General features: G+C 40.1%; 1 pseudogene; it reads left to right on the top strand.

The window, feature by feature from the left end:
* The first annotated feature begins 214 nt into the window (after positions 1-214).
* LOC125921633 (SREBP regulating gene protein-like) lies at positions 215-18,365 on the top strand (annotated as a pseudogene).
* Positions 18,366-22,589: the final 4,224 nt, after the last annotated feature.

The raw sequence follows: 22,589 nt of genomic DNA, 5'->3' as shown, positions 1-22,589 counted from the left end.
ATCTTTCTTACTGTTTAGGAAAATGGGTAAAAGAATTGGGGTAATTTGATTAAGACTTTATGAGCAATAAGTTTGAAACAAGGATTTAAGAATTCTCCATTCCAAATGATTGTCTTAAATTGAAAGAGTCACAGATCTCCTCCAATTTGGATGGCATGAGGAAAGGATTAAGGGAAGGAATTCTGACACTAATATGTTAAAAGTGATGTAGACAATGGTGGTAAGGAACTCAAGGATTGCCCGGCCTCGTTGCCGCTCCTTTATTGGTAATGTCAGAACCCTGCTCAACTTAACTTTCTTAATCTCAACTTCCTCATCTATGAAATGGGAATTAAAAAAAAAAAAGTTACCTTCCTCAGAAGAATAATGTGGAGATTAAACAAGATTATGTGTGCAAACCACAGTGTCAGGTGATATGGAAGGAATAGGCAATAAATAGGAGCCACCAGTAATAATAAAAAGAAATGGGGCACCTGTGTGGCTCAGTTCATTGAGGATCCAACTTCAGCTCAGGTCATGATCTTATGGCTCATGAATTTGAGCCACCATGGGGCTTGCTACTGTCAGCTCAGAGCCCACTTGGGATCCTCTCTCCCCGACTCTTTGCCCCTCCCCTACTTGTGCACACACATGCACGTGCTCTCTCTCTCTCAAAAATAAATAAACATTAAAAGAAGAAGAAGAAGAAGAAGAAGAAGAAGAAGAAGAAGAAGAAGGAGGAGGAGGGAAGTTAGAGGGACTTAATTGTCAAAATAGTACAGAGATCAGAAGTAAAGTCTGTTTATTTATCTTCTCTTGGTACCCAAATAATATCTGTATCATGAGCTCTTAAAATCTTGATCCCAGAGTGTTTACAGTAATTTTCTGGTGTCCTCCAGAGAGTACTAATATTCTAGCAACATATATACTTTTAACTCAAGAGAATAAAAACTTATTTTTATATAAATAATTTTAAATTATATTATATTTAAAGTGCTTATTTTCAAAAACTGAGATATTTGAACCACTTTTGGGTTCAAATAAAACAAACCTAGAAACTAACAGTCTTATTCTATGATGGGTTCCAAAGAGATTACTCGGTACCCCCTGGTAAATGTGATTTTGTTTTGTTTTGTTTTGTTGTATTCTGTTTTGTACAGTGTTTTCCAGCAAAGTGTATCACAAAGTCTAGTCATTAAATCTTTTTTTTCCCCCCAGGGACATAGAAGCAAACTAAAATCATATTTACTTGAACCCTTAAGATGATGGGAAAAGCAACAGTTCTGGCTGAATATTTATTGAGCACCTCCTATGTGCTAGGCACTGTTCTAAGAGGTGGGGAGAGATGGATCCGTGAGCACAACAGTCCAAAATCCTTGCCCTTGTAGAGCTTACGTTCTACTGTGGGAAGACTAACGATAAAAAAAAAAAAAAAAATACAGCTTGTCAGGTAATGATAAGTGTGGCTAAAATAAATCAAGAAAAGGACAAGTAGGAGTGCCAGAGAATGGGGTTGGGGATATCATTTCGAACAGAGTGGTCAGGAAAGACTTTACTGGGAAGGGGACATCTGAGTAAAGATTTGAGGAAGCAGAGAGTGTGAGGCATACAGGGAAACTGGGGGAAGGCATTCTAGGCAGAGAAAATGGCAAGTGTGCAAAAACCCCAAGGTAGAAGTTAATTCTGGCAAAGAGACCGCTGTGGCTGGAGCCAAGTGCAAGAGGGGAAAAGTAGTAACATCTGAGATTAGTTTTGAGTAGGAAAATGACTTACTATATTAAAAGGCTCACCAGGGCTGCTGTGTTGTGAATAGGTTGTAAAGGATCCAGCTGAAAGAAAGGAGATGAGTTCTGAAGTCATGTCATTAATCCAGGTAAGAGATAATAGTGGCTTAGACCATGACAGAAGTAGCAGAGATGGTAAGAAAAGGTTGGATTCTGTATGTATTTTTTTTTAAGGATTTTATTTTAAGTAACCTCTACACCCAATGTGGAGTTCAAACTCATTACCCTGAGATCAAGAGTCGCATGCTCTACTGACTGAGCCAGCCAGGTGCCCCTGCATGTTTTTAAGACAGAATCAACAGTATTTGGTGACAGACTGGATTGAGTATAAGAGAAAAAGAGGCATCAAAGATGACTATATGGGGGGGGGGGGGGGTGCCTGGGTGGCTCATTCAGTTAAGCATCTGACTTCAACTCAGGTCATGACCTGGTGGTTCACAAGTTCAGGCCCTGCATTGGGCTCTGTGCTGACAACTCAGAACCTGGAGCCTGCTTTGGATTATGTGTCTTCCTCTCTCTCTCTCTGCCCCTCCCCCACTCGTTCTCTCTCTCTCTCTCTCTCTCTCAAAAATAAATAAAAAACATTTTAAAAAATTAAAAAAAAAAAAAAGAGGACTACGTAGTTCAAGGCCCAAGCAACTGGAAAAATGAAATTGTCATTAACTGAAATGAACAAAACAACAGGTTGAGCAGGTTTGGGAGGGGGAAGATGAGGTGGTAAGTTTCAGACATTCCAAGTGTTGAGATACCTATTAAAATCCAAGTGGAGATGTCAATTAGGCAGTAGATATACAAATATGAAGTTTAGGGGAGAGATGTGGGATGGAGTATATGACAGTTGTCAGCATTTGAATGGTATTTAAAGCCATAAAACAGTACAAGAATACGTGTAGACAGAAAAGAGTCCCAAGGACTGAGTCCTGGGTAGTCCAGTGACTTCAGTTTGAGGGAATGACGGGGAGCCAGTAAAGGAGACTGGGAAGTGGCCAGTGAGTTAGAAGAAAAACCAGAAGCTTATCCTAAAAGTTGAGTTTCTAGCTTAGGAAAAAGTAATCAAGTGAGGCAAATGCTGCCTATAGAGCAAGTAATATGGGAGGTCACCAATGACCTTGATAAGAGAAACTCTGATGGTGCAATAGACATGGGAGTGTAACTGGAATGGGTTCATGAGAGAATGGAAAGAGAGGAATTGGAAAGAGAGACAAAGGGAGCTCTTTTGGAGTTTTACTCCAAGGAGAGCAGAAAAATGAGGCAATAGCTGGAGGTAAAGTGGAAGTCAAGGGAAAATTTTAATGGGAAAAATTATAGCAAGTCCATACGTTGATGGGCATGTTCTTGTTGAGAGTGGGGGAGGGGAGGTAGGGTTTGATGATGCAAGAGAGAAAGGAGAGAATTGTTGGAACGTGTCCTCGAGTAAATGAGAAGGGGTGGGAGCATGCACACGGATAGAGGAGCTGGTCTTAACAGCCTGGACACTTCAGTCCTACTCACAGAAGGGAAGACTGAACAGATGGGATTGGAAGTAGTGGGAATTTCTGATTGCTTTTGTTTTCTCAGTGAAACAGGAAGCAGGTTTACCAGCCAAGAATGAGAGTGGGAGCGAGTATTAAAGGTTTGGAGAGAGAGAAAAAGGTATGAAACAGTTGCCTAGGATGGTGAATAGTCTACAGCAATGTGGCAGGATCACCAGCAGGCAGGGAGGGCCCAATGAGGTCATGAATTTATGGTGAGACTAGGCAACATAACTGAGTGTTTTTTCTAGTGAAGTTTAGCTCCAGAGGTGCGGGGAGAGTAGAAAGAAAGCTGGAATCACCAGGATTGGTATTCTGCTAGACAAGTACCATGAGGAGAGAGGGGCAAAGGACTCAAGAATGTATGTAAGAGAGTGATTACATTGATGGACTGTGGAACTTAGTGCAAGAAAGAAGGCAAGTAAGGACATAAGAGAATGTGAAGAATAGTTCAAATAAAAAAGGCTGGATTTGGAGATTGTGTCCCAGTGTGGTTGAAGAATTACTGGTTTGGGGTAGCAGAAAGAGAAAGTGGTAGAAAGATAGAATTTAGTGATTGAGAAGTGGGATACTGGAATTTGAGATTAAGATGTTTCCAAAATTGATGAAGATAAAGTCTAACAGTATATTATAGACTGAATTGTGTCCCCTCAAAATTCATATGTTGAAGTGCTAAATCTTATAACCTCAGATTGTGACTCTATTTGGGAGATAGGGCCTTTAAAGTGGTAATTAAGTTAAAACAAGGTTGGTAGGATGGGCCCTAATCCAATCTGACGTGTGTCCTTATAAAAGGAGGAAATTTGAACACACAAAGAGATACCCAGGTGCACAGAGAAAAGACCTTCATCGGACAAAAGAAGGCAGCCATCTGTAAGCCAAGGAGAGAGGTCTCAGGAGAAAGCAAACCTATCAACATCTTGATTTGGGACTTCTGTCTTCCATTACTGTGAGAAAATAAATTTCTGTTGTTTAAACCCACTAGTCTGTGGTATTTTGTTATAACAGCCCCAGCAGATTAACATAAGGTGTGGCCATGGGAGTGAGTGGTGAGGCAGGGTGGGAGGCAAGAGGATTGGAAAAAAGAATCAAAAGGGTTTAGTTGAGATTTTGTAAAGGTTTTTATTGTTCATATTTTTCACTTTGAAGAGGAGTAACTAGGAATACCTTTTTTTTTAAGTTTACAGAGAATAGAAATCGTTGACCAATTTCTATCTTGTTTCAATGCTATTGCTTCCAGTAAATTTTAGTGTCTGAGCTGAATGGTCACCCCTAAACAGGGTGTCCCTCAAAATAATGATGAATTGGTATCTAATGAATATCTCTTTTTTGAGCTAGAAATAGTGTTAGAAGCTCTGACATACATTAAAACAAAAAATGAGCTCAACGACACTGAGGCAAAGGCATTATTAATCTCATTTTGCATGTGAAAAAAAAATGGATCTAAGAAAAAAAATTTAAACGTGCTCAACTATTAGACGTTAAGTCCAAGACTTTTATATTCTTTGGACTCTTCATCTACCCTTGCCTGATACACTTCTGTGCATCAATCCCCTCTTCATTGCAAATGGGTTTTGAATTTGGATATTCTGATTCGTTGGTAGTGGCTGCCTACAATATTATTTTAAAGACACGCTGGTTTCAGTTAGAGAGATACACAGGCCAGATAGGTTAGTTAGATTGATTATTGATGTCTGCTGTGGAGACAGGGTCATGGAAGGGCAACACGCATGACTAATATTCCCCAGTCTTAGTCAAGCCCAGAAAGATGTCTCCAGTGATGTTTTTGTCACAGGTAGTTATGAAGACTTGAGGAAGAGCAGGGCTAATTGTCATCTGGAAGATTGTTCAGTAAGAGTGACAGAAGTGAATAAAAAGAATATGACAGGCTGGAAAACTTGATAAAATTATTTAAAAGGGAGGGGCACCCGGGTGGCTCTGTCAGTTAAGTGACCATGTAGGGCTCTGTGTTGACAGTGCGGAGCCTGCTTGGGATTCTCTCTCTCCCTGTCTCTCTGCCCCTCCCCCACTCCCGCACATGCTCTGCTCTCTCAAAGTAAATAAATAAACGTTTTAAAAATTGTCAAAGGGGGAGTTGAGTAATGTCCTTATTTTGGTTATCCCATTAATACAAACATCTAATGAAGTCTCCCTGGACAACTAAAAAAAAACAAAAATGTACTTAAGTTCATTTCTAAGAACACTCTTTTATAACCTGCCTCCTGAAAAAAATATGTGTACTCATAAAAAAAAAAATATTCCTGAAGCCATTTGTCTCCAGTAAACTCCCAATTTTCTTGCCAAGGAATTCTTACTAAATCAGGATTTTCTTGCTGGTCCTCCAGGAACCAGGAAGAGTCTCTGGCTGCTGTGCTTATTGGCTGCTTCTGGCGTTGGCTTCCTGTTCTCCACGGCAGAGCTGAGGAAATCCGCAGGATGCTTGCTACCAGGGGACAAGGTGACTCAGGAGGAAACACTCCACCTAAAATAGTCTTGGTGTGCAGCTTCTGAGTCACTTTGGAATCAAAGTTAACGTGGGATCCTGAAAGTAATCCTACAGATGATGGGAAGTGGAGAAGAAGGAAGTATCTCAAACAAGTTTACTGAAAAAAGTTTGCCACAAAGATGAAAATTTAACTGCTGAAAAGGCTAATATTCAGGGAGAAACTTCATCCCTAAAGTTCAAAGTGGATGAATTGTGATTTTCTTCAGTGACCAGGGGCATAAAGTGTTAGTCATGGCCCAATCTAGGGACCCACTGGGAGTGGATGTTTCCTTAAAAATACATTAAAAGCAGCAGTAGAACAGCTGTGTAAACAGAAATGGACCACTGGCTTGCAGTAGCCTTGATTTTTGTGTTTATAATTCTTTCTCGAGAATTATCTGGCCAAAAGTGTTTATGGGACTGCTAGACTCTATGTTTATCTCTAGTTAAAGGTAAACACCTAGTGTTTCACCTACTGAGAGAGGGGAAGAAGTATACAATTCATATTCAAAGCTCTCCAAGCAGTATTCTGTATTTGGAATGACCTCTAAAACTTTTATCTTACCTGCTCTTTTCCCTCTTCTTCCTGGCCCCAGGCCTCAGTGTCCATTTATTTATTGCAGCTCTTCACAGGGAGGGATTAAAGAACTGTATTCCATCGTTTAGTCTTTAAATGTGTATTGAGCAATTGTCATCTAGCAGGAAGGCAAAGAACACCCATTTTTTGCCCTCAACATGCACTCTGCTCAGAGTCTAATTGGGGAAATAGAAAAGTCCAACAAAAGGTTTGTGATACAAAATGTCAAATCTCCAGTAGATTTAAGCATAGACTTCATGGAAGTACAGCAGGCAAAGGGAACTTGAATGGAACTGGGGGTTCATGGGAGATTTCTTAAAAGGGCAGGGAAAGAACTGAGTCACCAAGGTTAAGAAACAGGTAGTTGGGCAAAATGAGACTCAATCAAAGTTAAACATTCACTGGTAGATAAATGCATTGTATGATGCTTGATTGGAGCTTGGCTTGGAAAATGAGGTGAAATATATCTTGAGGATAATTACAAAACTCTGAATACAGAGAGTATTAGACAATATTAGAAGGGGTCTTAAATTTATTTTGGGTAAAGTAATGGTGTAGTTACAAATGAGGTTGCTCTAATTTTTAGGAGATACATACACTTGAAGTGTATTTTGCTAATGGTTTAGCAAACATCTGAAATCTGAAATGGTTTAGCAAAAGTAGGAAGAGGAGGAAAAGGAGAAAGAGGAGGAGGAGGAGGAGGAGAAGCAGAAGCAGAAGCAGAAGCAGAAGAAGAAGAAGAAGAAGAAGAAGAAGGAGGGAGGGGGAGGAGGGGAGCGGGGAGGGGAGGGGGAGGGAAATCAGAAGGGGAGGAGAGAGGAGGGCAGGGGGAGGAAAAAATGAATGCATGGTAGATAGATAAAGGGATCAAACATAACAGAATGTGAACAACTGTTGAACTGAATCTGGATGTTCATTGTACTAGTTTTTCAACTTTCTCGAGTTTTTGAAAATTTTCATAAAAAATAGCTGGAAAAAAAAAGAACCTGGTAGACACACTCAGTTGGATAAATGTACCCAAAATTCATGGAGTGTATTCATGCTGGGAATTCAAAATAGCAAATAAATGCTCTGCCCAAACAGCTGCATTAGGCTACCCAGAAGCACTGAGTTAGGAAAGAGGGGCCAACTCTGCAACTTGGAGCCAGTGTCCAGCTGCCTGAGTGGAAATGAATGTGGCAGGGAGGGTGGGTGAGGAAGGACCTCAGTGCTTGAAGACCCTTGTGTGCGTCAGGCTGAAGAGTTTGGACTTTATCCCCAGGAAGTCAGACTACTTAAGAGTGGAGAGCATTTTAGAGGCTCATTTGAGGGACGGATCAGAGTTTGGAAGGCATAGAACTAAGAGATCATTGCAGAGACAAGTGCAGTAATTCCATCAGAAATAAAAAAGGCCAAATGTTGGGGAGAATGCCAAGCAAGCCACTTTGGAAAAGGGTTTGGCGATTTCTTACAAAATTAAATATATACTTATGATTCAACCCAGTCATTTTCCTACTAGGTATTTACTCAAGAAAACTAAAACAGGAGTCCACACAAATGCTCTGACAGGAATGTTTAGAGCAACATTACTCATAATCACCAAAATTGGGAGTATTGACTAGTAAATTGGTAAAGTGTACATTCATAAACAAAACACCATGCAAAAAGGAATAAACCGATACTACAACACGGATGAATTTCAAAAGCCTTATGCTAAGTGAAAGAAGTCAAACTACACACTGTATGATTCATAGATAGGACATTCTGGTAAAGTCAAAGCCATTGATACAGAAATCAGACCAATAGTTACCAGGTGCTAGGGTATGGGAAGGAGTTGCCTACAAAGGGGCACATGGAACTTTCTGGGTATGGGAAAATATTTTATATAGCATTTTTATCATGGTGGTGGTTACAGAGCTACGTATATTTATCAAAACTGTGCACCTAATGGTGTGAATTTCACTGTATAGAAATTATATCTCAGTATACCTCAATTCAAAAAAAGGAAAACAATGGGGCACCTGGGTGACTCAGTCAGTTAAGTGTCCAACTTCGGCCCAGGTCATGATCTCACGATTTGTGAGTTTGAGTCCCAAATTGGTCTGTCTGCTATAAGTACAGAGCCCACCTCAGATCCTGTGTCCCTCTCTCTCTCTCTCTCTATGCCCCTCCCCTGCTCAGTTTCTCTCTTTCTCAAAAATAAATATTTTTAAAAAGGTAAATAAAAAAGAAAAATAGGACATGAAGATTGAATGGATAGAGAATAGGAAAAGGAAAAGTGAAAGATATTTTGGTGATCAAGAAAACAGATACACTAATACAAGAAGTGTAAATGTCAGAGACAGCACCTGATACAGCCAGTTAACTGCTACAAGAATAAAATGATCAATCAAGTTATATATAGGTGGAATTCACAATGTACTAAAATATTTTCATCTGTTTTTATGTTATTATTTTAGCAGTCAGTTTGATGCAAGTATGAGGAAAATGTTATTAACTTTAGAAAGTGCATAATGGATTCTCAAGAAGAAACTTAAATTCTGGGAAAAAGTGTGTGTGTGTGTGTGTGTGTGTGTGTGTAGGCATTCCTCAAATATCTGATGATAATTTTCCCTGGATTATGTTTTTCATGGATTTTACATGCAAAATGCTTTCTTAATTCTAATTAATAAAAAACACTAAATACATATATTATTTTTTTTTTAATGAAAAATACCTGTGATATGGTGGAAGAAGTCAGCATGGAGATAGTTTGGAGAGAATTTAAGAAGGTAGAATCTTTTCCAGGAAGTGATTTTCCAGATAAGATATGCTTGCACGTGGGCATATGGACCTCGCAAATAAGAATACTACTGGGGGTGGGGGGAGGAGCCAAGAAAGCAGAACAGCATGGAAGTTTTTTTTGCCTCTCACATCCATGAAATACAGCCAGACCAACACTAAACCATCCTGCACACCTAGAAAACTGATCTGAAGATTAACACAACAATCTGCACAACCTGAACCATAGAACTCAGCAGGAACGCGGCACGGAAAGGTGAACTGGGGCAGAGAGAAGCTGCAGAGGGCAGAGAGCTGTTTTTGCTTGCAAAGAGAGGACGGAGACTGGGGTGGGAGGGAGAGTATGGGAAAAGCACCCCCCCCCAAAAGCAGCTGGAGAGAAAGTGGAAAATTGGAAACAGCCACAGAGACTAAACTAAAAAGGGAGAAAGGAGAAAGGAGAGGGTTTAAATTCCATTAAGACTCTAAAAACAGGGGGAGCGCAGAGTCTGAAACTCTGCAGCTCAATACCTGGTGGTGCTCTGGTGAGAAGGGCGAATACCCGGGAGCAGAGTGAAGTCCAGGGTCTTCAGGCCACATGGGGAGAGGTGGTTCCCCTGCTGGGAGGACATCTGGTAGAGGCTGTGTAGACCGCCACAGGCAAAGGTCCCAGTGGAGCCGGGAGAACAACCACATTTGCTGGTGCTGGAACAAGGTCGTTGGGGGTGAAGCCTGCTGCCAGATGTGTGTTGTGATTTGCCATAATCCCTGAAATGCGGCTGCCACACAATCGCGTGAACTTTTTCTGAGGCGGGCTGGCACCCAGCCACAGTCTCTGGTCACCGGCAGCAGCATGGTCCCGTGAACGTTCCTGGGTGCAGCTGGCACCCAGCCATTGCTCGGTGAGACCTTCCGCAGAGGGGCAGAACAGGTCAAAGCCACAGTCCCTCAGAAGTAAGAGGCCAGGGAAAACAGCCGCATCTGAGACAAAACTCGGGAGAGAGGTACTACCTGGGGCTTGGTCACGGAAAGTATAAAAGCGAGGAGTGGAGGAAAGCTGAAACGAAGGACGGACAGTGTAAAAGTGGGGAGTGGAGGAAAGCTGAAATGAAGGACGGGTGTGCGATTGCTGATCCAGAACAGAATTCTGATACTAGAGGCTGGGTGGCTGGGTGACGCCATATTTACTACTCCTGTGCATGCGCACACACACCAACAAGCGCCACTGCAACAATCCACCTCAGTAAGCTAAGCAGCGCCATCTAGTGGAGAGTAGAGCTGTTACACTAAGCCCCGCCCAACTGGGCCGACCTTGCTCTTCAGGAACACAAATCCTTCCAGCTGCTTAGTCTCCGGACTATAAATGCCTTCATAGTTTGACTTCTAGGGGAAAACAAAGTAATTTCAATAATATTTCAGTCTGTTCACTGGTCCATCCTTTCAATTTCCTTTTTTATTCTTAAATACAGAAACAGAAAAAATTTATTATTATTTTCAATTTTTATTAAATATTTTTCTTTAATTTTTTTCCTACTATATTTTTTACTTTTGTGTAAATTTGTTCAACCTCTATTTTACTTCCATCATTTCATTTTATTCTATTTCAGTGTATGTATTTTTTCAATTTTCAAATGATTTCCTTTTTTTTCTTTCCCCTTTTTTCTCTAATCTATCAAGCCCCTTTCCACACCCAGACTAAAACACACCTAGGATCTAGCATCATTTATTTCACTTGTGTGTGTGTGTGTGTGTTGTTTCTAATATTTTAATTTTAATTTTTTTTTACCTTATCAATTCCTTTTCTCCCTTCAAAAAGACAAAATGAAGGAATTCACCCCAAAAGATAGAGCAGGAAGAAAGGAAAGCCAGCGACTTAACCAACACAGTTACAAGCAAGATGTCTGAACCAGAATTTAGAATTGCGAGAATATGAATACTAGCTGGAGTCAAAAATTGATTAAAATCCTTTTCTGCATATATAAAAGAGGTAAAATCTAGTCAGGATGAAACAAAAAACACTATAACCAAGCTGCAACCTAGAAAGGATGCCACGGTGACAAAGATGTATGAGGCAGAGCAGAGAATCAGCTATGTGTAGAACAATGGAGAATGATGAAGCAGAAAAAAAGAGGGAGAATAAGGCAAATGGCCATGATTTAAGAATTAGAGAAATCAATGACTGACTAAAAAGGAACAACATCAGAATCATAAGGGTCCCAAAAGATGAAAAGAGAGAAAAAGGGGTAGAAGGGTTATGTGAGCAAATCATAGCAGAAAACTTTCCTAACCTGGGGAAAGACATAGACATCAAAATCCAGGAAGCACAGAGGACTCCCATAAGATTCAACAAAAATGGACCATCAGCAAGGCATATCATAGTCAAATTTACAAAAGACTCAGGCAAGGAAAGAATCATGAAAGCAGCAAAGGGAAAAAAGTCCTTAATCTACAAGGGAAGACAGATCAGGTTTGCAGACGACCTATCCACAGAAACTTGGCAGGTCAAAAAGGAGTGGCAGGATATATTCAATGGGCTGAATTGGAAAAATATGCAGCCAAGAATTCTTTCTCCAGCAAGGATGTCATTCCAAATAGAAGGAGAGATTAAAAGTTTCCCAGCAAACAAAAATTAAAGGAGTTCATGACCACTAAACCAGCCCTGCAAGAAATATTAAGGGGGACTCTCTGAGGGGAGAAAAAACTAAATAAATAAATTAAATACATACATAAATAAATACCAAAAGCAACAAAGACTAGAAAGGACCAGAGAACACCACCAGAAACTCCAACTCTACAAGCAACATAATGGCAATAAACTCATATCTTCAGTACTCACTCTAAATGTCAATGATCTAAATGCTACAGTCAAAAGACATAGGGTCACAGAATGGATAAGAAAACAAGATCCATCTATACGCTGTTTACAAGAGACCCACTTGAGACTTAAAGACACCTTCAGATTGAAAGTAAGGGGATGGAGGACCATCTATCATACTAATGGTCGACAAAAGAAAGCTGGAGTAGCCATAATTTTATCAGAGAATCTAGACTTTAAAATAAAGACTGTAACAAGAGATGAAGAAGGGCATTATATCATAGTTAAGGGGTCTATCCACCAAGAAGACCTAACAATTGTAAACATTTATGCTCCAAATGTGGCACATCCAAATATATACATCAATTAATCACAAACATGAAGAAACTCATTGATAATAATACCATAATAGTAGGGGACTTCAACACCCCACTTATAGCAATGGGCAGATCATCTAAACAGGAAATCAACAAGGAAACAATGGCTTTGAATGACACACTGGACCAGATGGACTGAACAGATATATTCAGAACATTTCATCCTAAAGCAGCGGAATATACATTTTTCTCCAGTGCACATGGAACATTCTCCAGAATAGATCACATACTGGGATGTGATCAGCCCTCAGAAAGTATGAAAAGATCAAGATCATACCATGCATATTTTCAGACCACAACACTATGAAACTCAAAATCAACCACAAGAAAAAAATTGAAAAAATAACAAATACTTGGAGACTAAAGAACATCCTACTAAAGAATGAATGGGCTAACCAAGAAGTTAAAGAAGAAATTGAAAAGTGCATGGAAACCAATGAAAATGATAACACCACAGCCCAAAACCTATAGGACACAAAAAAGGCAGCCATAAGAGGGAAGTATATAGCAATCCAGGCCTTCCTAAAGAAGGAAGAAAGGTCTCACATACACAACGTAACCTTACACTGTAAAAAGCTGAGAAAAGAACAGCAAATAAAACCCAAAAACAGCAGAAGTCAGGAAATAATACAGATTAGAACAGAAATCAATGCCATTGAAACCAAAAAAACAGTAGAACAGATCAATGAAACCAGAAGCTGGTACTTTGAAGGAATTAACAAAATTGATAAACCCCTACCCAGTTTGATCAAAAAGAAAAAGGAAAGGACCCAAATAAATAAAATCAAAAATGAAAGAGGAGAAATCACAACAAACACAGCAGAAATAAAAACAATAAGAAGAGAATATTATGAGCAATTATACACCAATAAAATGGGCAATCTGGAAGAAATGGAAAAATTCATAGAAACATATACACTACCAACACTGAAACAGGAAGAAATAGAAAATTTGAATAGACCCATAACCAGGAAAGAAATTGAATTAGTAATCAAAAATCTCCCCAAAAAACAGAGTCCAGGGCCAGATGGCTTTCCAGGGGAATTCTACCAAACATTTAAGGAAGAGTTAACACCTATTCTCTTAAAGCTGTTCCAAAAAATAGAAATGGAAGGAAAATTTCCAAACTCTTTCTATGAAGCCAGCATTACTTTGATTCCAAAACCAGACAAAGACCCCACTAAAACAGAGAACTATAGACCAATTTCCCTTATGAACATGGATGCAAAAGTCCTCAACAAGATATTGGCCAACCGGCTCCAACAATACATTAAAAAAATTAATTACCACGACTAAGTGGGATTTATACCTGTGATTCAGGGCTGGTTCAATATCCGCAAAAACAATCAATGTGATTCATCACATCAATAAAAGACAAGACAAGAACCAGATGATCCTCTCAATAGATGCAGAGAAAGCATTTAACGAAATACAACATCCTTTCTTGATAAAAATCCTCAAGATAGTAGGGATAGAAGGATCATACCTCGAGATCATAAAAGCCATATATGAAAGACCCAATGCTAATATCATCCTGAATGGAGAAAAACTGAGCGCTTTCCCCCTAAGGTCAGGAGCAACACAGGGATGTCCGCTCTCACCACTGTTATTCAACACAGTATTGGAAGTCTTAACATCTGCAGTCAGACAACACAAAGAAATAAAAGGCATCCAAATCGGCCAGGAGGAGGTCAGCCTTCACTCTTCTCAGATGACATGATACTCTATAGGGAAAACCCAAAAGATTCGACCTAAAAACTGCTAGAATCGATTCATGAATTCAGCAAAGTTGCAGGATATAAAATCAACGCACAGAAATCGCTTGCATTCCTATACACCAGTAATGAAGCAACAGAAAGAGAAATCAAGGAATCAATCCCATTTACAGTTGCACAAAAGACCATAAAATACCTAGGAATAAATCTAACCAAAGAGGTGGAAAATCTATACACTGAATAACTATAGAAAGCTTATGAAAGAAATTGAAGAAGACACCAAAAAATGGAAAAAGATTCCATGCTTCTGAATAGGAAGAACAAATATTGTTAAAATGTCAATACTACCCAAAGCAATCTACATATTCAATGCAATCCCTATCAAAATAACACCAGCATTCTTCACAGAGCTAGAACAAACAATCCTAAAATTTGTATAGAACCAGAAAAGACCCAAATAGCCAAAGCAATCTTGAAAAAGAAAACCAAAGCAGGAGGCATCATAGTCCCAGACTTCAAGGTATACTACAAAGCTATAATCATCAAGACAGTATGGTACTGGCACAAAAACAGACACTCAGATCAATGGAACAGAATAGAGAATCCAGACACGGACCCACAAACATATGGCCAACTAGCCTTTGACAAAGCAGGAAAGAGTATCCAATGGAATAAAGACAGTCTCTTCAGCAAGTGGGACTGGGAAAACTGGACAGCGACATGCAGAAGAATGAACCTGGACCACTTTCTTACACCATATACAAAAATAAACTCAAAATGGGTGAAGGACCTAAATGTAAGATAGGAACCCATCAAAATCCTTGAGGAGAAAGAAGGCAAAAATCTTTTTGATCTTGGCCACAGCAACTTCTTACTCAACATGTCTCCAGAGGCAAGAGAAACAAAAGCAAAAATGAACTATTAGGACCTCATCAAAATAAAAAGCTTCTGCACAGCGAAGGAAACAATCAGCAAAACTAAAAGGCAACCAACAGAATGGGAGAAGATATTTGCAAACCACATATCAGATAAAGAGGTAGTATCCAAAATCTATAAAGAATTTATAAAACTCAACACCCAAAAATCAAATAATCCAGCGAAGAAATGGGCAAAAGACATGAATAGACACTTCTCCAAAGGAGACATCCAGGTGGCCAAATGACACATGAAAAAATGCTCCACATCACTCATCATCAGGGAAATATAAATCAACACCACAATGAGATACCACCTCACACCTGTCAGAATGGCTAACATTAACAACCCAGGCAACAACAGATGTTGGCGAGGATGCAGAGAAAGAGGATCTCTTTTTCCCTGCTGGTGGGAATGCAAACTGGTGCAGCCACTCTGGAAAACAGTATGGAAGTTCCTCAAAAAACTAAAAATAGAACTACCCTATGACCCAGCAATTGCATGACTAGGCGTTTATCCACAGGATACAGGTGTGCTGATTTGAAGGGACACATGCACCCCAATGTTTATAGCAGCACTATCAGCAATAGCCAAAGTATGGAAAGAGCCGAAATGTCCATTGATGGACATGGATAACGAAGAAGTGGTATATATATACAATGCAGTATTACTCTGTAATCAAAAAGAATTAAACCTTGTCATTCACAACCACGTGGTCCATTGGAACTAGAGGGTATTATGCTAAGTGAAATTAGTCAGTCAGAGAAATACAAATTCACATGACTTCACTCATATGAGGTCTTTAAGACACAGAACAGATGAACACAAGGGAAACGAAGCAAAAATAATATAAAAACAGGGAGGGGGAAAAAACATAAGAGACTCTTAAATATGGACAACAAACAGGGTACTGGAGGGCTTGTGGGGGGGGGATGGGATAAATGTGTAAGGGGCATTAAGGAATCTACTCCTGAAATCATTGTTGCACTATGTGCTAACTTGGATGTAAATTAAAAAAATAAAACATAAATTAAAAAAAAAAAACCTATCATCCAAAAAAAAAAAAAAAAAGAATACTACTGTGGGGGTGCCTGGGTGGCTCAGTTGTTAAACATCTGACTTCCACTCAGGTTATGATATCCTGGTTTGTGAGCATGAGCCCCCTATTGGGTGAGCTCAGGCCTGGGTTCTGGAGAACATGAGTACCCCTTCAGGTGAGTCCCCTCTCTCTCTGCCCTTGCTCACTTTCACCCTCTCTCTTAATAAAAAAAAAAAAAAATACTACTGTAGTATTTGTAAGGAGAAAAGAGCGGAAATAATCTAATTTTCCAATAGGAAAATGGTTAAGTAAATGATGACATATCTGTACAACAGAATACTATGTAGTTGTTAAACATGAGACAAATATATGTGTGCCTATATGCAATGATGGCGAGTTATAAAAAAAGAAAGAAAGAAAAGAAAACTGGGGCACCGGGTGGCTTAGACGGTTAAACTTAGGACTTAGGTTTTCATCATGATCTCATAGTAGGTGAGTTCGAGTACAGCGTCATGCTCTGTACTGACAGCTCAGAGCCTAGAAACTGCTGTGTCTCCCTCTGTCTTCCCCTCCCCCACTCTCTTTTCTCTCTCTCTCTCTCCCTGTCTCTCTCAAAAATAAACATTAAAAGAAATTTAAAAAGAAAAAGAAAACATTGTACAGAATATTGCTAATTATGCAACAAAAGAAATGTCACACACACACATACACACAGACACACACAGACAGACACACACACACACACACACACACACACACACACAGCACAGCCATAGAATATCTCTGGAAGACTATGACCAGAAGCTGTTTTATCTGTCAGGGTCCATTCAGGAGACAGTAATGACCTAATAATTTGAATAGTCAGCCGGTGTGGCACTGGCTCCTCTGGAAGAGGTAGGTTCTGACCCTGGTCTTCTGGCGCTGTCTCTCCACTTCCTCACCAGCACCTTCAGGCAGGAGGAGAGGGCAGTGAGAGATTGGAATCTCCTCCAGGTTCAAGACCATGACCGCCCATTCTGTAGAAAGTTCGTTTTCACTTGGGCAGCAGCAGTCTTCCTGGTGCCGGGACTCCATCCAAGGGAAGCACCTCATCACAGATGAGCTAGAATACATTTGTGAAAGAAAGGCCTGGCTGCTGTAACATCAACTTGCCTGGCACAAAGCAGTACCGCTGGGACGGCTGCTTGCCCAACGGCTCCTGCGGTGCTTTCGGGTACTGTGTGTTCCTGCACGCAACCGTGCAGGCAACTTCTGGAGCGCTTCCTCCACCGGGCAGCTATGGCGTTCCAGAACCTCTTCATGGCCCTGGAAGATCACTTTGAATCGTGTTCGGCTGAATGCAGGGCTTCATCCCAGGTTCCCAAGTAGTTGATGCTGGCTGCTGATTTGATATCTTCATCATGACAAGGGTAAAAGAAAAAAAATTAAATCACAGGTATATCCAGTCCTTCCCCACTCGCTACCCACAAGAGGAAGGACCCAGGGTCATTTCACAGCAGGTTGAATTCTTGAAATGAGATCATCTTGTATTATCTGGGTGGGCCTTAAACTCAATGACAAAACTCCGTGGACACGCAGAGGAGATACACACAGGAGAAAGCCATGTGGAGACAGAGGCAGCTGTTGGAGTGATGCAGCTACAAACCGGGGGATGCTGAAAGCCCACGAGAGCTTGAAGAAGCAAAGAACAGAGTCTCCCCTAGAGCTCTGGAGAGGAACAGCCCTACCAACACCTTGACTTTGGACTTCTGGCCTCCAGAGATGCAAGAGAATAAATTCCTGTTGTTTTAAGCCACCACGTTTGTGGCGATTTGTTTGGGAAGCCCTGGAAAACTAATAGACATTTCTTTTGTATTAATGGAAAAAGAGGCCAAGTTAAAAAAAAAAAAAAAAAGAAAGAAAAGATATTGGAGAAGCCAGTAGGATTTAAATAACCAGTTGCATTTATTGAGCACTTACCACATGCCAAGTACCTGTTCCAGTTAAATGGTGACAGAAATTTGAAACCATCAAGGTAAGCCCCAGAGCTTGCGTTTTTAAGCAGCTACTCTGTACTTCTAGGAAAGAGTGGAAGCTGTGTTTGGAAAGGGACTTGGGAAGGGAATGAGGAAAGTTAAGAAAATTGGGGGTAATCTGAGAGAGATTTGGGGCCAGCTGCCATGGAGGTGAGATATAAGTTCGTAAGTTTGCTTTACATTATAAACAGAGTTTTTTGGTATTCCTTGAGAAACTTGGCAAAGATCTATAGGGCTCTCCAGTTGGGGTGCCTGGGTGACTCAGTCAGTTAAGCATCTGACTCTTGGTTTTGGCTCAGGTCATGATCTCACGGTTTCATGGATTCAAGCCCTGCAACAGGCTCTGCTCTGGCAGCACAGAGCCTGCTTGGGATTTTCCCTCCCTCCCCCTCTCTCTGCCCCTTCCCCACTCATGCTGTCTCTTTCTCTCTCAATATAAACAAACTTAAAAAAATAATAAAGGGCTCTCCAGTTAATTTTTTGTTTTTTTTTTACTTTGACATGAGACTGTACCAAGACTTGCACACATGGTGCCTGTGTTTTCTGTGGGTTACATTTTCACTCAGTTGCCATTCATTCATGAGCTCCATTTGGCTTATGTGCCATTAACTGTGCTCAGTGCTGGGCATACCTGCAGATGAGTGAGAACCAGACCCTGCTTGGGGGACTCAGCTCGTCCTGGTCCAGCAGACAAAGATTCTTGAAACTGGACATCATTCTGTGGGCAGTGGAAGTTTGTATGCAGTGGGGAAGAAGCTGAGAGAGAGAAAGAACTGATTCAGTGTTCCCCAAGTTGCTGAGCCTTCCGGATCTGTGAATCCCCACCCCCAATCTTTAGCGGGCTGTTGGCTAAGGGAATAAACTGACCGTTGCTAGTCTACTGAGGATTAAAGAGCTATCTCATTCAGGTAGCACAATCAGATTAAAAATGTTTTCTCTAGGGCTTTTTCTTTTCATTTTTTTTTTACAGGGTGCAAGTGTCAAGGGAATGAGAAAAGGGGTATACCATGGTTAAGATTGACTTGCCTTTAATCTTACCTCCACGGTGGCCCCTACTGAACCCAGTCATAGGGTTAGTCCTGGCTTCCAGAAAATATTTGCCTTGACAATATGGACCAAACCTGATTCTGGTCAGCTTTGAGGCTCCAGCGTAGTCCTATCTGATGTGGTAGGGCAGCTCTATAGTTCGTGGAACTCTAGAGAGGAACACACATTTCTATGGTCAGAAATGACCTGTGAAAACCCTTGAGAGACATTAAATTGGAGACTATTGTGTTTTTTCCATTAGTCCAGAGCAGCCAGGTTTTCTATGGTGTTGGAGAAGGTTACTGTTTGTTCAGTTGAACACCAGATGAAGAAGCTGGCTAGCTTTTAGAAGATATATGAAAACAGTAGATATTTAAGCACTGGACTCATGCTTGGGGCACAGAGGCACTCAGAGGCAGAGGCTTACAGAATGGCCTCCAGGTTCACGCTGGGAGAAGAATGGCAGGTAAAAGCTTGCCTGGCACTTTCATTCATTTATCCGGTATTTTCTCTTATTATTATGTTATTATTGTTTTTACTATTCTGCTGGATGCCTATTGTTGAATTTGCATGACATAATTGCATATATTATAGAACGTCCCTATAGTGGAATTTTTTTCTTGAAACGATTTGCTTTTCAATATGAGAGTTACACCCTCCTGGCTACTTAAACAAGGCGTTAGGGAAATCAGAGTATTTTTATCTCTGATCCTTTCTGAGAATAAAATTTGGCCATCTGAGCTGTCCGTGTGGTTCTGCCAAGGACAGCCAAGTTGGGTCTTCCAGCCAAGTTGGGTCTTGTCCACAGTGATCTGGAAGCCAGTCTTCTGAATAAATCACAAAATTGTTCTTGGAGAAAAAGTGGTTATTTACAGGTAGTTTACTAAATGATAATAAGGGAACTCTTAGAGCTGAGAAAGAGTTCCCAAGAAAGGAAGGAACTTGGAAGATGAAGCCTCAAGGCTGGACCCAGAGACCTCCTTGGAGAAAAGAAAAGAAGCCCCTTCCCTGCCATGGTGCAGTATTTTGCTGGGTTGTCTTGAATCAGAGCTGGTTGACAATCCAGGGCTGACAAGCTGGAAATACCTCCAGTGAGGAACCAGTTGTCTGGTAGGAAAGAAATCACTTGCTGGGGGTTACTGATGGAATTCTCTGGGAAACTGCCACAGAGAGTGCTGTTGAACTTGATGAGAAGCTGGCTGGGCCACTAGTTGGCCGAGGTGGAAACCTGCCAGGAAATAAACTGCTTACAGGAGCGTTGCTGAGCTGGCCCTGGGGAAGCCAGCTGGGGCCCCCACCATCACTGGGTCTCCCACACACCTTCCCAGCCACACGTGCAAGAACAGAAAACCCACCAGAACCAGGAAGAGAAGCCCATCTTTCCTCCAGAGTCCCACCAGTGTCCTCTACTGGCAAAGCTTAACATTCTGTCAGGGGGCAAGGAAAGATGCTTCATTTATCAGAAGCAGAGAGATGATTAGGAGATGGGAGCTGGAAGGCAATAAATTCCAGCCAATAAATGCCACAGCTGGTAACAATCATATCTGGGGAGAAAAACTGATTGATGAGGCTCAGATGTGAGAGAGTAACTCACTTTTCACTGTAAATCTTTGCACTGTTTGCTTTGGAGGAGGGACATTGCGAAATTTCTTTAATGCATTATCTTGAGTTTCATACTATAAAATAATAATGTTGATGATAGTTATATGTCAGCCATTGTTCTAAATGCTTTAACTATGTTAACTTACCTAATCTTTCCTCAGTTACTTATTATTAGGCCCAATTTTTACACCTGAAGAAAATGAGGCACAAAGAGATTAAGTAACTTGCCCAAGATTAGCTAGCAAGTGATTGAGCTAGTAACTGGTAATCTGGCTGCAGAACCTGTGTTCTTAATCTCTACACTGTATTAGTTTCTCACATCTATCAATGTTTACTGTGGCATGAAACATAGTGAACGAGCAAGGTGATAATCATTTATACTGCTCATCAGATATTTCCCAATGTCTCACTCCCTATAGGGGTGAGTTAGGTCATGTGATTAATGAGTTGTGTGTGCCATTTCTAGTCAAGCAATTCATTATTTGTGGGAGACCTTCCACAGTTCTCTTTCTCCTCTTGCACAGACTGGGTGATGGGTAGATGGCATGAACAAGAAATAAACCTTTGATTTTCTAAGCCCTTGATATTTTACTGCTGATTCTTTAAATTTTTTAAAATGTTTATATTTATTTTTGAGACAGAGAGAGACAGAGCATGAGTGGGGGGAGGGGCAGAGAGACAGGGAGACACAGAATCCAAAGCAGGCTCCAGGCTCTGAGCTGTCAGCACAGAGCCTGATGCAAGGCTTGAACTCGTCATATGCGAGATCATGACCTGAGCCGAAGTAGGATGCTCAATGGACTGAGCCACCCAGGCACCCCTGCTGATTCTTAATGGAGCAAAAATCTAGCTTACTTTTATTGCTATAAATGATGTATTTCTGATTAGAGTTAATAGCAAAACATGTTTTATAAAATACCAATGAGATATATTGCTTGTTCTAAAATTTTTATTGCAATTTTGAACTTAGAAAAATTGAAAAAATTAGAATTATCCAAAGATAATTCTATCACTATTCTTCAGCTAGATTTATCAATTGCTCATATTTTGCTCTCTTTGCTCTATGTTTCTCACATGTTTTTTGTTTCCGAATCATTTAAAAGAAAGTTGTAGACATCATGAACTTCACTGGAAAAACTTCAGTAGGCATCTTCTAAGACCAAGAATATTCTACATGACCACTCTGAAAATCTTGGCCCCTAACTGCATTCACATATTTACCTTTTTGCTGTATTCTACAATATTGTATATACAAAATAGCTTGAGAATCTCAATTCTAATGTTAATACCATCTTAAATCTATGAAGTAGAGTTTAGATGTTTTGTAATCTCCTTTTTTCTTTACAATTAAGGACACCAAGGATGGGTAATCATGGTACTGTGTAAAGTACAGAACAGGGTAATTCAAGTAACTTTGAACACAGTCCTCTGTACATCTTTCCAAAGACACATGACAACAAAAGGGAGTGCAAAGAAATCTTGATAGTAATTTGATAGAGATTCATTTGCTTCTTTTTACATTTGATTTTAGGTTTTGATTTAAAAAATCTTTTTACTACATTTTATTGAATTGTTTTATGGACCACTTTTACTTGGTTCAAAAATCAGAACAATATAAAAAGGAAAGAAATGCCACTCTCATCCCTTTTCTTCGCTCTGTTCCTACCATCCCCAGAAGGAGATATTTTCATTAGTCTTGCTTTTATCCTTCTTGTGTTCCCCCTTTTTTTTTTTTGCAAAAAATAAGCAAAAACATATATATGTGTACATATATAAATAAATATATATATTTATATGTATGTATATATATATAAATATATATATATTTATTTTATGTTTCCTTGTTTTTTACACCTCATTTTTTTCACTTAATAATATCATACTGGAAACCACTCCATATCAGGTTATAGAAATATTTCATATTTTTTAAATTATGACTGCATAGTACTCCTGTAGAGGTACCACAGTTTAATTTATTGGTGGTCATGTGGATTGTTTCCACTATCTTAC

Source organism: Panthera uncia, chromosome C2 (assembly GCF_023721935.1).
Source record: "Panthera uncia isolate 11264 chromosome C2, Puncia_PCG_1.0, whole genome shotgun sequence".
NCBI lineage: Eukaryota > Metazoa > Chordata > Mammalia > Carnivora > Felidae > Panthera > Panthera uncia.
The sequence above is the reverse complement of the archived record's forward strand: the minus strand, read 5'-3'. Positions and strand labels throughout refer to the sequence as shown.